This window comes from Carassius auratus, chromosome 12 (assembly GCF_003368295.1).
Source record: "Carassius auratus strain Wakin chromosome 12, ASM336829v1, whole genome shotgun sequence".
NCBI classification, from domain to species: Eukaryota; Metazoa; Chordata; class Actinopteri; order Cypriniformes; family Cyprinidae; genus Carassius; species Carassius auratus.
In genome coordinates, this window is record NC_039254.1 from 947,684 (window position 1) to 960,847 (window position 13,164).

Sequence of the window (13,164 nt, forward strand, 5' to 3'; positions counted from 1 at the left end):
ATGTGCAACTGCAGACAGCCAGACTGAAGCATCCCAGAATGCACCAGCAGGAGTTTGGCAAACATGCGGGATCTCTCGTGTACTCGCATCTATCAGACTGGAACACTTGCATAACTTACAGACGATGTGCTGAGACAGGCCACACACACACACACACACACACACACACTCACACACACTATTACACTCACAAACACATGCGTTTGTTTTTGTGTAAAGTGTGTTCATCCCATAGGTGTAATGGTTTTTATACTGTACAAACTGTATATTCTATGTCCCTACACCAACCCTACACCTAACCCTAACCCTCACAGGAAACTTTCTGCATTTTTACTTTCTCAAAAAAACTCATTCTGTATGATTTATAAGTGTTTTGAAAAATGGGGACCTGGGTTATGTCCTCATAAGTCACCCTCTCCTTGTAATACCTGTGTCATACCCATGACATTATACAGAGTTGTGTCCTGATATGATACACACACACACACTCTGAACATCAGCCTAAACAATTATCATATTCATATTCACACTGGACCATTTATTACGTAACAAATTCATATTAGCATTAGTATATTTATTTACTATGACACATCACATCGGGCGTCCCGTCCTGTTCTCTCTGTTCACTGAAACTGGTTCTGTAGTTTCCCTCTGTGCCTCTGATTCAGATCAGCCTCAGGAAATGAGGCCTTTCCTGTCAGAGGAAGAGAGAGAGAGAGAGAGAGAGAGAGGGAGAGAGAGACAGAGAGAGAGAGAGAGTGTGTGTGTGGGAGAGAGAGAGAGAGAGAGAGAGAGACAGAGAGAGAGGGGAAGAGACAGAGAGAGAGAGAGAGTGTGTGTGTGAGAGAGAGAGAGACAGAGAGGGGAAGAGAGAGAGGGGAAGAGACAGAGACAGAGAGAGAGAGAGAGAGAGAGAGAGAGAGAGGGAAAGAGACTTTATTCTCTCTGTCCTGCGGTTGGACGGGATGATGTCATAGAACCAGTTTTTTTACGTCTGTTTTCTTACATATTTCAAGGGATTCTGCAGGTTTTGTGAAGGTCAGTTGTGAAGCACAAAACCAGTCTAAAGGGTCCGTTTTTAAACTGAGATGTATGCAACTTTCCAGTGATGTGTGGTTTGTTAAGAGGTTACAACTATTATAAATCTGAGAGAACAAAAAAATCTTAATATTGAGAAAATCATCTTTAAAGTTGTTCAGATTAAATATTAGCAATGCATATTATGAATCAAAAATGTAGTTTTTATATATGTACTGTAGGAAATTTACTAAATATCTTCATGGAACACAATCTTTACTGAATATCCGAATGATTTTTGGCATAAAAGAAAAACACAAGTGATAAATTGAAAGGAAAAAAAAATCTGCCAATATAGTTTCTATATGTCTGGAATTAGCAGCGCTTTAAAGTTTTTCACTCATATTGCAAAAAAAACTAAAACTTCTACTGTACCTTCTGAATTTAAGAACTTCTGCTTGGTTTTTGTGGAAAGGTAAATGAATAATAATTTTTAAGAGCCGCAGAAAGCCTCTGTATTTCAGAGAGAAACAGGATATTCAACAAATGTAGGTCAGCACTTTACGTTCTCCACGCAAAAATGTGTATCAATATGAGAGGCGTTTCAAAACAAGACGCTGGAAACAGAAAGTTGAGCAAAATAATAGAGTTTGAGCAGGAATAGTTTGTTCTGATTTGATGTTGGCGTTAATCTAAAGAGCTCATAATGCAGAGATAAAGAGAGTCGTCACTGCTGCTCACAATAGCCTCTGTTCACACGCTCAACAATACAGCTCTGTTCGGAGTTTACACACACTCTATTATACCAGCTAATATACACCACCAGCTGCAGACACACACACACACACACACACACACACACGAGTCATGCGTCCACAAACACACAGCTGTGTGTTGCAATATATGCACGTGACTCAGTTGCATATGATTTTTATCCATTTTCCGCATTTCTTTTACATTGTTTCAAAAATAAATACAAAAGTTGTTACATTGTTACATTCCATTGTTTTTCCGAAGGAGGTGTTTCTACACTAATTACAGAATTAGTTAAAATGAGTCTGTTTACGCAGCATAACGTTTACACCTTCGTGAAGTATTTGGAACAAACATGTTCTGACTTCTATTCGGCTAAAACAAAGGTGCGCTTATACCCACAACACACCTCAGGCGAGCGTTTTCTCATGCACAACTAAACATCATTTATTCCTTTTTCCATCAGAAGAAGTTATTTAGTTACTCATCCAGCAATTAATAATCAGATCATGTGCAGTCAGATGGTCATTACAAAATAAACCTTTTCAGGGTGATACATGACTCTTGATTGTACATGATTACGTAAATAAATGCAATATATATTTTAAAAATCATATATGTAAATTTGCATATTTATATTTGATATCTAAATACGTATACATTCGTGATTTTATACACAAATGTAAATATTACATATATATATATATATATATATATATATATATATATATATATATAAATAATTTATTTCTATTTATCTGTTTATCTAGAATATATAATTATTCTTTTTGTATTAATATTTAAATATATATAATTTAAATTCAATATTTATACATTTGTATGCAAATAAATATTATATTGAAGATTTCTGTTAACTTAATAAACGTATATAAATAAATATATAAATTTTTCATGTTTAATATATTTACATATATAAAGATGCAAATATTTGTATATGAACACACACACATATAAATATAAAAAATGTAAATATATAAATAGTTTATTTTTTATCTATTTATCTGTATATATTTTATATAATATAATTACTAATATATACAGTAATTATATATTATATTTTTTTTACTTTTAATATCTATATTTAAATAAAAAAAATAATTTATTTAAATGTATTTAAATATTTCCACTAAATAAATAAATGTTTAATATATTTATTTATACATACATGTAAATAAACATATATTTATTATGCACATAAATCTATTAAATATACATTATCCATCTATATAGCTGCAGTTCTAAGTAGAGCACTTAAGCATGACCCACACACACCGTTAAAACGACAGATCATCCACAAATGATAAGTGTTGATGTTTATAAGCATAAATGCACACAGCTATAACCACAGTACAGAACATTCTAACATCACTTTCAGTGGGAAAGCACAAGTGACTTCATTGGAAGCAAACGTCATCCTGAAAGAAAAAACTGCCAAGTGTTTTCCTACAGCAAGAGTTCTGTATCTAGGAATGTCACAGCTTACAGCCATGAATTTACGACACGTCCTCTAACTATCATTCCCACATCTATCCCTCCCAATGGACCTAAAGAGAGCTGTGTGTGTGTGTGTGTGATGCATTAGAGTGTAATGGGAAGGAAAAGTCTCCTTCTCTCTCTCTAATTCCAGATCTCTCTGACACCTCCAGCCATTCATCACACGCTCCTCTGAGCCTGAAGCACGGAAGAGGGAGGAGAAAAAAATCAATGGAGTCAGAACTGCAACCAGGCCATAAAGACACAGAGAGGAAGGTACCAGCTGCAGTGCAATTGATTTCTTTAAGTAGAATAACACCTCACACACACACACACACACACACACACCGCCATTCATACACAGCTGCTGAAACACTTATGAACTGATCTCAAAAGCTGCCTGGTTCACACAAACCAACAGAGAATGCTGGTCACAAACATGCATTAATATTACTTTACATACTGAAAACTGAATATATACTGAAAATAAAAAATAATAATAATAAATATATATATATATATATATATATATATATATATATATATATATATATATATATATATATATATATAAGTACCAAGGGAGAGAAAAAAAATGCCTTAAAATGATTTTTCACGATTCAATACTTTAAGATGCTAATCAAATATTCACTAAAACCAACTATACCAACTTTATATTTCACTTAAACTGTCAGGCTAAAAAGAAAACTATAAACAAAATAAAATCAGTTTATAATTTTTTTATAATGTTATATTACCATTTTAGAATACACACATAACATGAAAGTAATAAATTTTTTTAACAAAATTATATATAATACTATATTATACATTTCAATATTTTTATTTAATATAAAACTAATAACATTATAATCACTTATAAGCACCTGTAGTTCCTCAGAAACAGTTGTGGTTGCAACAAAGTGGTTGCCGAGCAACAGACAAACGTAAACAAAGGTGAATGTTACTTTGTTACTTTGAGTTATTTTCAACAGCTTTGAACGTGGCTCGACCAATCAGAATCAAGGACCGGAATGATCTGCTTCATAATATTGTAAATAAACCTACAATATCACTAACATTTAAGTCCATCGCCGCATTGACAAACATTACTTTGAAACAAGACGCATTTACTTGAGAAGCAAAAGTGCACAAGACATAATGTCATTATTGTGTTCAGCAAATATATCACAAATAATATAATTTATTTCCCCTTTTTATTCCACTGGCAAAAATGGCTGTTTACGCATGACACAAATTAAGGGAAACAATTCTATATAAATATTACACACAATTACATTTAAATATAAATCCACATTTTAGCTTATAGTAAATATATACATATATTATTGTTAAACAAACTGCATTAAAAACACATATATAATTATATATTTACATTTTTATTTTGAATAATATGAAATGATTTTTATTTTAAATTTACATTTTCTTAAATTATGCATTTCATTTAAAAGTTAACTTTAAATTATATATAAAAATGTAAATAAAAATGTACACACTTATATAATATTCATATATATTTTATGTTTTAATGGCTTCTTAAGTAAATGTATCTTTAAGGATGTTACATTTTCCAGCAGAATTGATTGGAAATAGTGAAGGAGTCTCTCTAAACTCTAAACCATAGTTCACTCGGGTTCACAGACATTTGCATTTCATCAGCTTTAAACAAACTGAAGGCTCTTTACTGATCAGACCTGCTGTGCTGCTCCTGGCAGTTTAGAGCCGAACGCAAATGTACAAATAAAGCGTCCAGACGCCTGTCATCTACTTACTGTCCTGTCTGTGTCAAAGAGAGCTGAGCAATATATCATAGCCATAATGCATTGCCAAGAAAAAAACTAAATACATGATGCAAAACACAGTCAAAATACATATTTAGCTTGTCCCAAGTTTTCAGATTCAGAGACAACAGATAAAAAACACTGCAAATTCAATCAAATAAACTCTGAAGCCAGTACTAACCAGTAGCTTCAGAAGCTATCAAAGAAACAACATCATTAACGTGTAACGTCTTCAATCAGATCCCATTACAATGAGACTGAGTGTGTGTGTGTGTGTGTGTGTGTGTGTAAACACACCGACTCTGAGAGCTTCACTGAGCTGCATGCTTACACAAGGGCATTAGCAGAGGCTAGTGAATGATTGTAGGGCATTATCATCGAGCGCAGAGCCGGGACAATGTTAACGGATAACCGTTTAACCGTGAAAGCGCAGAAGAGCCTCGGCGTGACGTCTCAGAGCTCAGAGTTAACACGTCACACGCTCTCAGAGCTCAACAACTGTTTGTAGATTTACATCGGCCTGTGTTCACATGCAAATCCACACAGCGCATGCACTCAGAATGCTCTTCTGTTGTGTGCATGTGCTGGAAATGATGCAGGTTTCTTCACTTTTGCTTTTAGACGTGTAGATAAAAGATCATTAGGAACATGCTGATTTGGCGGACATTTACTCAATCAACCCTGCTTGATGGATATTTTATAAGGAACACAAAAGGAAATGTTGCACTTAAATGTTATATGCATGCATTTTGCAGACAATTATATTATATTATATATATTTTCATCTACATTATCAGAAGTGATACATTATTGATAAAGTTCAAAGCCATATTCAAAAACAATTTTAATTGAAGTAAGCCAACTGTGAAAAAAATATGATTAAAAAGTCACTGTTGCATTATTCTAACATCAGTATTTAAAAACATTATTCTTAATCAATGAAGCCATGCTTCTCTCTCTCCTCACATCTTTATTTTGGAGTCAGTGCTGCTATAACCAATCAGAAAAAACATGTTTTATTATTATTATTTTTATTTTTTTTCACAATTTATTTTCTGTTTTCATTAATTTTTTTTTTTTAAGTTTTAGTATTTTTTTTTCATATCAATTTTTTTTACTATGTTTACACATTTTTTCAAACGACGTTTTAGTTAAATTAGTTAGTAATTATTTTAGTACTTTAGCTTGCAAAATAAAATAAGTTGGCTTGGCAAATAGCTAAAAAAGCTAAATATTGAATATGATTTCAGTTCATTTTTATTTTATTTCAAGTACTGTAATAAAAATCTAAATCTGATTTAGATTTTATTTTTGTTTTCGGTTTTCATTTTAGTAACTTTTTTGCACATTTATATCATTTTTATTTTAATAAAATGTTAATTTTAGTTATTCTACGATGTAACCTTTAAACAAAACTGAAAAAATGCTGCTAGGCAACTAGGCTTTAACCTGTATTTGACAGGCATGGTTTTAGTTTAGTAAACTATTAGTTATTTTAGTCACCCATACTGACACACATATTCCCTGATCCAAATCCAGACTGATTCCTGCTCCACTAGAGAGAAAACCAACCCTGACCAAAGCACTAAAGTCTATTAAGATCAGAACTATCAGCTTTATGAATCAGTATCATAACAATGCTTCAGCTGCGTAGCTGATTTTAATCACAAATCAAGGATCATAAGAGAGATCAGTGTGAACAATCACAGGATGCCTCCTGATCTCTTAAGCGTCTGACTTTCATCCTCCTCTCGTTTCCTTCTCCTCCCATCGCTTCACTCTCTCTCTTTATGAGCTTCGGCACCTCAATCCCTGACGAACACAGCTCCACCCTCACACAAACACACACTTCTGGCTGTTTGTTCTCTGCAAACACACACAGAGGATCATCTCTCGGGATGAAGGGAAGTCATGGCTGTGATCCGTGCACTGGAACGCTTCCATGTCACTGTGATGGAGAAGCAGTCAGGCGAGACGGCATCATGTCAGGGGTCTCAGACGCTCAGGGTTTGTGATGTGAGATCACAGACGTGTACTGAGCCTCACACACATCTAACATCCAGCAATCGCCCTCGAAACATCTCCAATCACAAGATATTACACCGAAAACCTGCTCTACATGCACATCTCACATGTGTAACACAAAAGAAGTCAATACCCGTTGTTGTAGTACTATTTATTTATTGCCCCTCAATAACTTACATATAAGGGGAATGTTTTTTATGATTTTTAATGTTTCTGAAACATTATGCATTTTTTTCTTTTTTATAAATTTATTTCAGTATGTTTAGAATTTTTGTTTTACCATTACCATCAAAGTAAAGTAAACTGAAATGCATGACTTTTATTATAGATTGTAAAAATTAGTGATTCAAAGATATATAATAACTAAAATAAAAATGCATATTTTAAATAATTTATAAAAATGAATTCATACATATTCATTTTAAATAATAATATAATAAATAAATGACAAGAAAATACTATTACAGAAAGCTTATACTATTATTTCCAGTTCACACAAAATTTATTTCTCTGTTTTCTTTCTTCTGAGGAACACATAAGTTGCCTTTTGAAGAATAATGCCCAATAATTGGACAATTGGAGAAATTATTAAAATTCTTTTTCATTCGAGTTTATTTTTGGGTGATCTATGCCTTTAAGAATAAACAGGGAAACTAAATTAAGTATAAAATACTAGCAAACTAGCAGCCGCTAAGCCTCTAGTGTTGATTTCAGTCAGTTCAAGAAAAGGGCAGGTGCAACTAAACTGACTTAAATAAAGGCTAATGACATGACTGGGGGATTTCTTCAGATCCTGATCTGGTGTGTGTAAGTGTCTCATAACACCGCACACACACTAACATCAGAGCACTGATAAGTGCTTGTTTAGCGAGCGTTTCGTACTGACTCACAGACTGCTCTGATCAAATCACTCTTGTTTTCAGAAGCTCGACAGCATTACGTCACTGAGAGTTTGACTGAAACATCTGGACCCACGTCAGTCTGTCAGACAAAAACAACATTCACATCTCCAATCTACTGAACCAACCATGAGCTCATTAATAACACAGCACTGCCTCATTTCTGGAGCACTCCACATGTGTTAAATATATTACTCTTGTAATATAACTCATGTACTACAATACAATTGTTATGTAAATATTTAACTACTGTATTTAAGTATTTAATCATTTTATAAATAATATTTTATGGAATATTCCATTATTTCATAGTAGTACAATAGTAATGTTTAATAATAATCATCATATTACTATTACTAATGTGTTAAGAAAAACATGTAAATATTTACTTTTTACTAAATAAACAAAAAAAAAAAAAATATATATATATATATATATATATATATATATATATATATATATATATATACATGAGTAAGTTTGAATAATAATGGCAACAAGTATTATTATTAATGTACTATGAAATTAAACAGAATATTAAAAATATATTTACATTTTTTTTTTTATTCAATAACACTCTATATTTTAATATGCATTTTATGAAATTCCATTTTAGTGTATTTAATTAATAGAATACTTTAATAATAATAATAATAATGTATTAATATTAATGTACTTTGAAATAAAATAAAATACTAATGTCAATATTTCATATTATATTTATTTCTATATATAATTTATTAAAATAATACTATATTTACTTTATAAAGAAAATTATGAACCATTCCATTTACTTCACAGTACATTAGTAATATTTAATAATTATAAGTATTATTAAATATTAGAATATTAATTTGTTTGTTTACAGTACAATAGTAATATTTGTCTAATCTGTACAACTAACATTATTATAATACTAACAATTTCTTTTTTTAAGTATAATATGTTTATGATTACATTTCCCAATGTCGACAAACTAAACAAAGCATCCAAAGAAATAATAAATACGTTGTACTTCCCATGAAGCTCATTTTTAGCCACGTTTGGTGCTTGATCAGTGTGTGTATTCATGTGTCTCTAAAGTAAATTATTTGTATATAATTAACCAGGATATTGTTTCGGAGGTGGTGTGTTTGTGCGGCTCTGTGCAAACGGATGTGTTTAGGATGAAGGCAGAGGTCAGTGACCTTTCCACAGATCTTAGTGTTGGGTCTCCGCTAGCCATCTGACCTGTGTGTGTGTGTGTGTGTGTGTGTGTGTTTGATGTAGACTGATTCAAGAGCATCTAATCGCAGAGGATTACACACCCAAAACACAGCCAAAATAAGACGACTGTAGCCACACACACAGAGCAACAAGAGGATGTTTACCTGCTAAAACACAACAGATTACCTTCATATTCAATCCCAGGAACATTTCCACCAGCCTTGACTTGATAAAGACCCACAGCCTTTTAATTCAAAAGGTAAAGTACCTTAAGGGTCTTAAAGATACATAACCGTAATGTACAAAAATGTCCTTTTTGAGAATGTACTGCTCCAGTGGCAGTTTTTGTACCTTTTTTTCTGAGAGTGCAGTGTGTGTAAAGACTGAACGTAGAGTTAACAAACACACGTGCTACAACACTGCTCAGTGTCAATGTGTCTTTTGTCCACATCTACAGCTGAATAGCACAGACGCCCCCCTCGCTACACCCTCTGGGGCCCGTCAAGGAGGACAGATAGAGCGTGGCCGTAAAATCCCTCCTCAGATTCACGTCTGGTCTTCCTGTTTCTGGACAGCATGTGCACAAACACACCAGAGATGTGATCAGAGCTCGTAATGGCTTCTCCGAGCTAAAGCACACTTACCAAGAATGCCGGCTGAGTTTGTTTTTAATTATGCATAAACTGCAACAGAACATTGTGCAACTCGGTACAATCTCTGGTGACTAAAGTCCACTCACAGTCAAAGATGGTCAATGACTCAACTAGAGGAAAGCTGTTTCTACACAGATGTCCAGGCGTGAAACAGCAGCATCTTCACACACACACACACACACACACACACACACACACACACATGTTGGTTTTTATGGTTTAAGGGGACTATGCATGGGCGTAATAGCTTTTTTAAACTGTACAAACTGTATTTTCTATAATCCTACACTTAACCTACCCCTCAAAGGAAACTTTGTGCAATTTCAGATAAATAAATAAATAAACTCATTCTGTATGATTCATAAGCATTTTGAATCACAGGGACACCAAAGTGTCCTCATAAATAAATCACCTTCATGTTGTAATATCTATGTCATACTAATGTCAAGATACAAATGTGTTTCCCCAGAAACCACATAAACATGCACACACCTGCCTTTACGTTATAACCACAAAAACACATTTATGACTTTAAAAGTTTGCTTCAAGTTAAAACACTTTACACTGTAAGTACGTGTTAGTATAACTAACTATTATGGAAGTGATGAATGCAACAAGAAGTGTTAGCACAAGATAAACACATGAAGTACTTATGTGTGTAAATAAAAGCAGGATGGGATAAACGTAAAGTGCAACCGCAAACATTTAACTAATGCAGAAAAACACACAGGATTTTACGAATGGAATAAATGCTAAATATTTGGAAGCCCGTTCCCGCCACAACTGAGAAAAATGTGATTCGGTAAGTCATACATAACTTTCTCGAAATCCACAAAACACTAATCTTAATCGACGTATGCATAACACAAGAGTGACGGCATGTGATGCACGAAAGGGAAAGCTAATAAAATGAATAAATCATCGAAATAAACATCTATAAATTAAGTTTATATGTGCAATGGCTTTCATTTCTTTATAAAATGCCTGGATTTATTAACTGAAATATTAGTCTGGAATGTTTGAAGCCGTAACTATCTGGAAAAGTAACAGTGTTACAAACTAACAAAAGACTACATGCAGATAATTGATTTGAAATCGTTATTTAATGACAGATTATAATATTATACACTTTAGATCACAGAACAAGCAATGTTTGTGTTTTTCCTGCATGGGTATGACAAACAAATGTCGCGAGCATGCCATCACTCTTGTGTTGTGCATGCGTCGATTAAGATTTAATTTATTTTATTTTTTGTGGATGAAGTCATTATTTTGAGAAAGTTTCTTATTATTACGAAAAGTTTCCTTACTATTATTATTATGAGAAACTAAGTCAATATTATGATACATTTTCTCATTATTACGAGAAAGTTTCTCAATATAACAAGATACTAAGTCATTATTACTAAAAAAGTTTCTCATTATTACAAGATACCAAGTCATTATTACGAAAAAAGTTTCATTATTACAAGATACCAAGTCATTATTACGAAAAAAGTTTCATTATTACAAGATACCAAGTCATTATTACGAAAAAAGTTTCATTATTACAAGATACCAAGTCATTATTACGAAAAAAGTTTCATTATTACAAGATACCAAGTCATTATTACGAAAAAAGTTTAATTATTACAAGATATCAAGTCATTATTATGAAAAGGTTTCTCATTATCACGAAAAACTAAGTCAATATTACGAGAAATTGTCTCATTATCACGATACATTTTCTCATTATTACGATAAATTTTCTTAATATAACAAGATACTAAGTCATTATTACGATACATTTTCTCATTATTACGATACATTTTCTCAATATAACAAGATACTAAGTCATTATTACGATACATTTTCTCATTATTACGATACATTTTCTCAATATAACAAGATACTAAGTCATTATTACGATACATTTTCTCATTATTACGATACATTTTCTCAATATAACAAGTTACTAAGTCATTATTACGATACATTTTCTCATTATTACGATACATTTTCTCAATATAACAAGATACTAAGTCATTATTATGATACATTTTCTCAATATATCGAGAAAGTTTCTCGTTATTATGAGAAACTAAGTCAATATTACGAGATAGTTTCTCAATATAACGAGATAATAAGTTTCTCATTATTATTAAGACTTACAGTATCATATTTTTCTCAACTGTGGCGGGAACGGGCTTCCATACGCTTCAGAGCAACGATTTGTGTAAAATCGACAGAACCGAGCAGAATGAATCGCCTGAATCATCCGAACATCACTTAATGATCCGAATCACGGCGCATCGCGATCCCGATCATCCCGCAGGATAGAGATGATGAACTCTTTCATCAACCAGAACCAGAACCCCGAACAGAACCATCCCGAAGCAGCTGAAAAGGCTCTTACCGGTTAAATCCCGCCGGAGGTGATCGCCTATTATCCGCGGTGCTGCTGAAGTGTGCGGTGTTCTCTCATGATCTCTCAGCTCCAGTGTCACATTACATCCAGCTCTTTCTATTTCCACAGACACGCTGCGGGCGGAGGGAAAACACGGCATGGATTCAAACGATCCTGGATTCTGGCGGAAAACCACTCGAAAAAATACTTAAAACTATATATATGCATAATGTAAATAAATGAAAGTAATAAGAAATATATATATATTATTACATATTCTAATATGGATATATTACAATAAATTATGTACATCAGTAATATATTATTAATATTAATTTATCTTATTATTTAAATAAATAATATTAAAGGTGCAATAGGTGATTGTTTTCAGAAACATTTTTTGTTATACTGGTTAAAAGTCTCTTCACATCCCCATAACAGTCATTAAGGGGTCTAAATGTATTTATGTTTATTTATATATTTCTGGAATTGTAGTACTGTTACATTTTTCTCACTGGTTAATGACTCATGATGTAGCCCAACAGTTACAATTCCAGGCCTCGTGCACATATTTTACATGTTTTGCTTAGTTAACGCACCCGATTCAGATTACAAACTTATTAGAAGTGAGTTGTATGAATGAGCTGTGTCCTGATCAATATGATCCCTACACCGTGTTCATTGCTCCCTACTCCCTGAGCAGGCGTTTACTTCATTTCGGAACATGGGCTGGAATTGGGAACCACTGATCAAGTCAAGTCTGCTTTATTGTCAATTCTTCCACATGTACATCACATTGAAATTGCGTTACTTGCATTATCAAATGAATATGGCGTAGGTTATTTGTGTGTCTTCTGTAATGTTTCACAGGCTGAAGTGGGTAAGTAATCGCTTCTCGCATGTGCTCCGGTCTCCGGGTTTTGCAGTTC

General features: G+C 32.9%; 1 protein-coding gene across 2 annotated transcripts in view; it reads right to left on the reverse strand.

Moving 5' to 3' along the window:
* Positions 1–12,361, reverse strand: part of LOC113111382 (zinc finger MIZ domain-containing protein 1-like) — a 29,624-nt gene extending 17,263 nt beyond the window's left edge. The window contains exons 1-2 of one of the 2 annotated variants that reach the window (XM_026276023.1): positions 12,245–12,355; positions 583–694 (exon numbers count right to left, since the gene is read on the reverse strand). The gene's annotated coding sequence lies outside the window, so the exon portion shown is untranslated. Of the gene's footprint in view, positions 1–582; positions 695–12,244 lie in introns of both variants that reach the window. The other variant, XM_026276022.1, reaches the window with a different exon arrangement.
* Between the last annotated feature and the right edge of the window lie 803 nt (positions 12,362–13,164).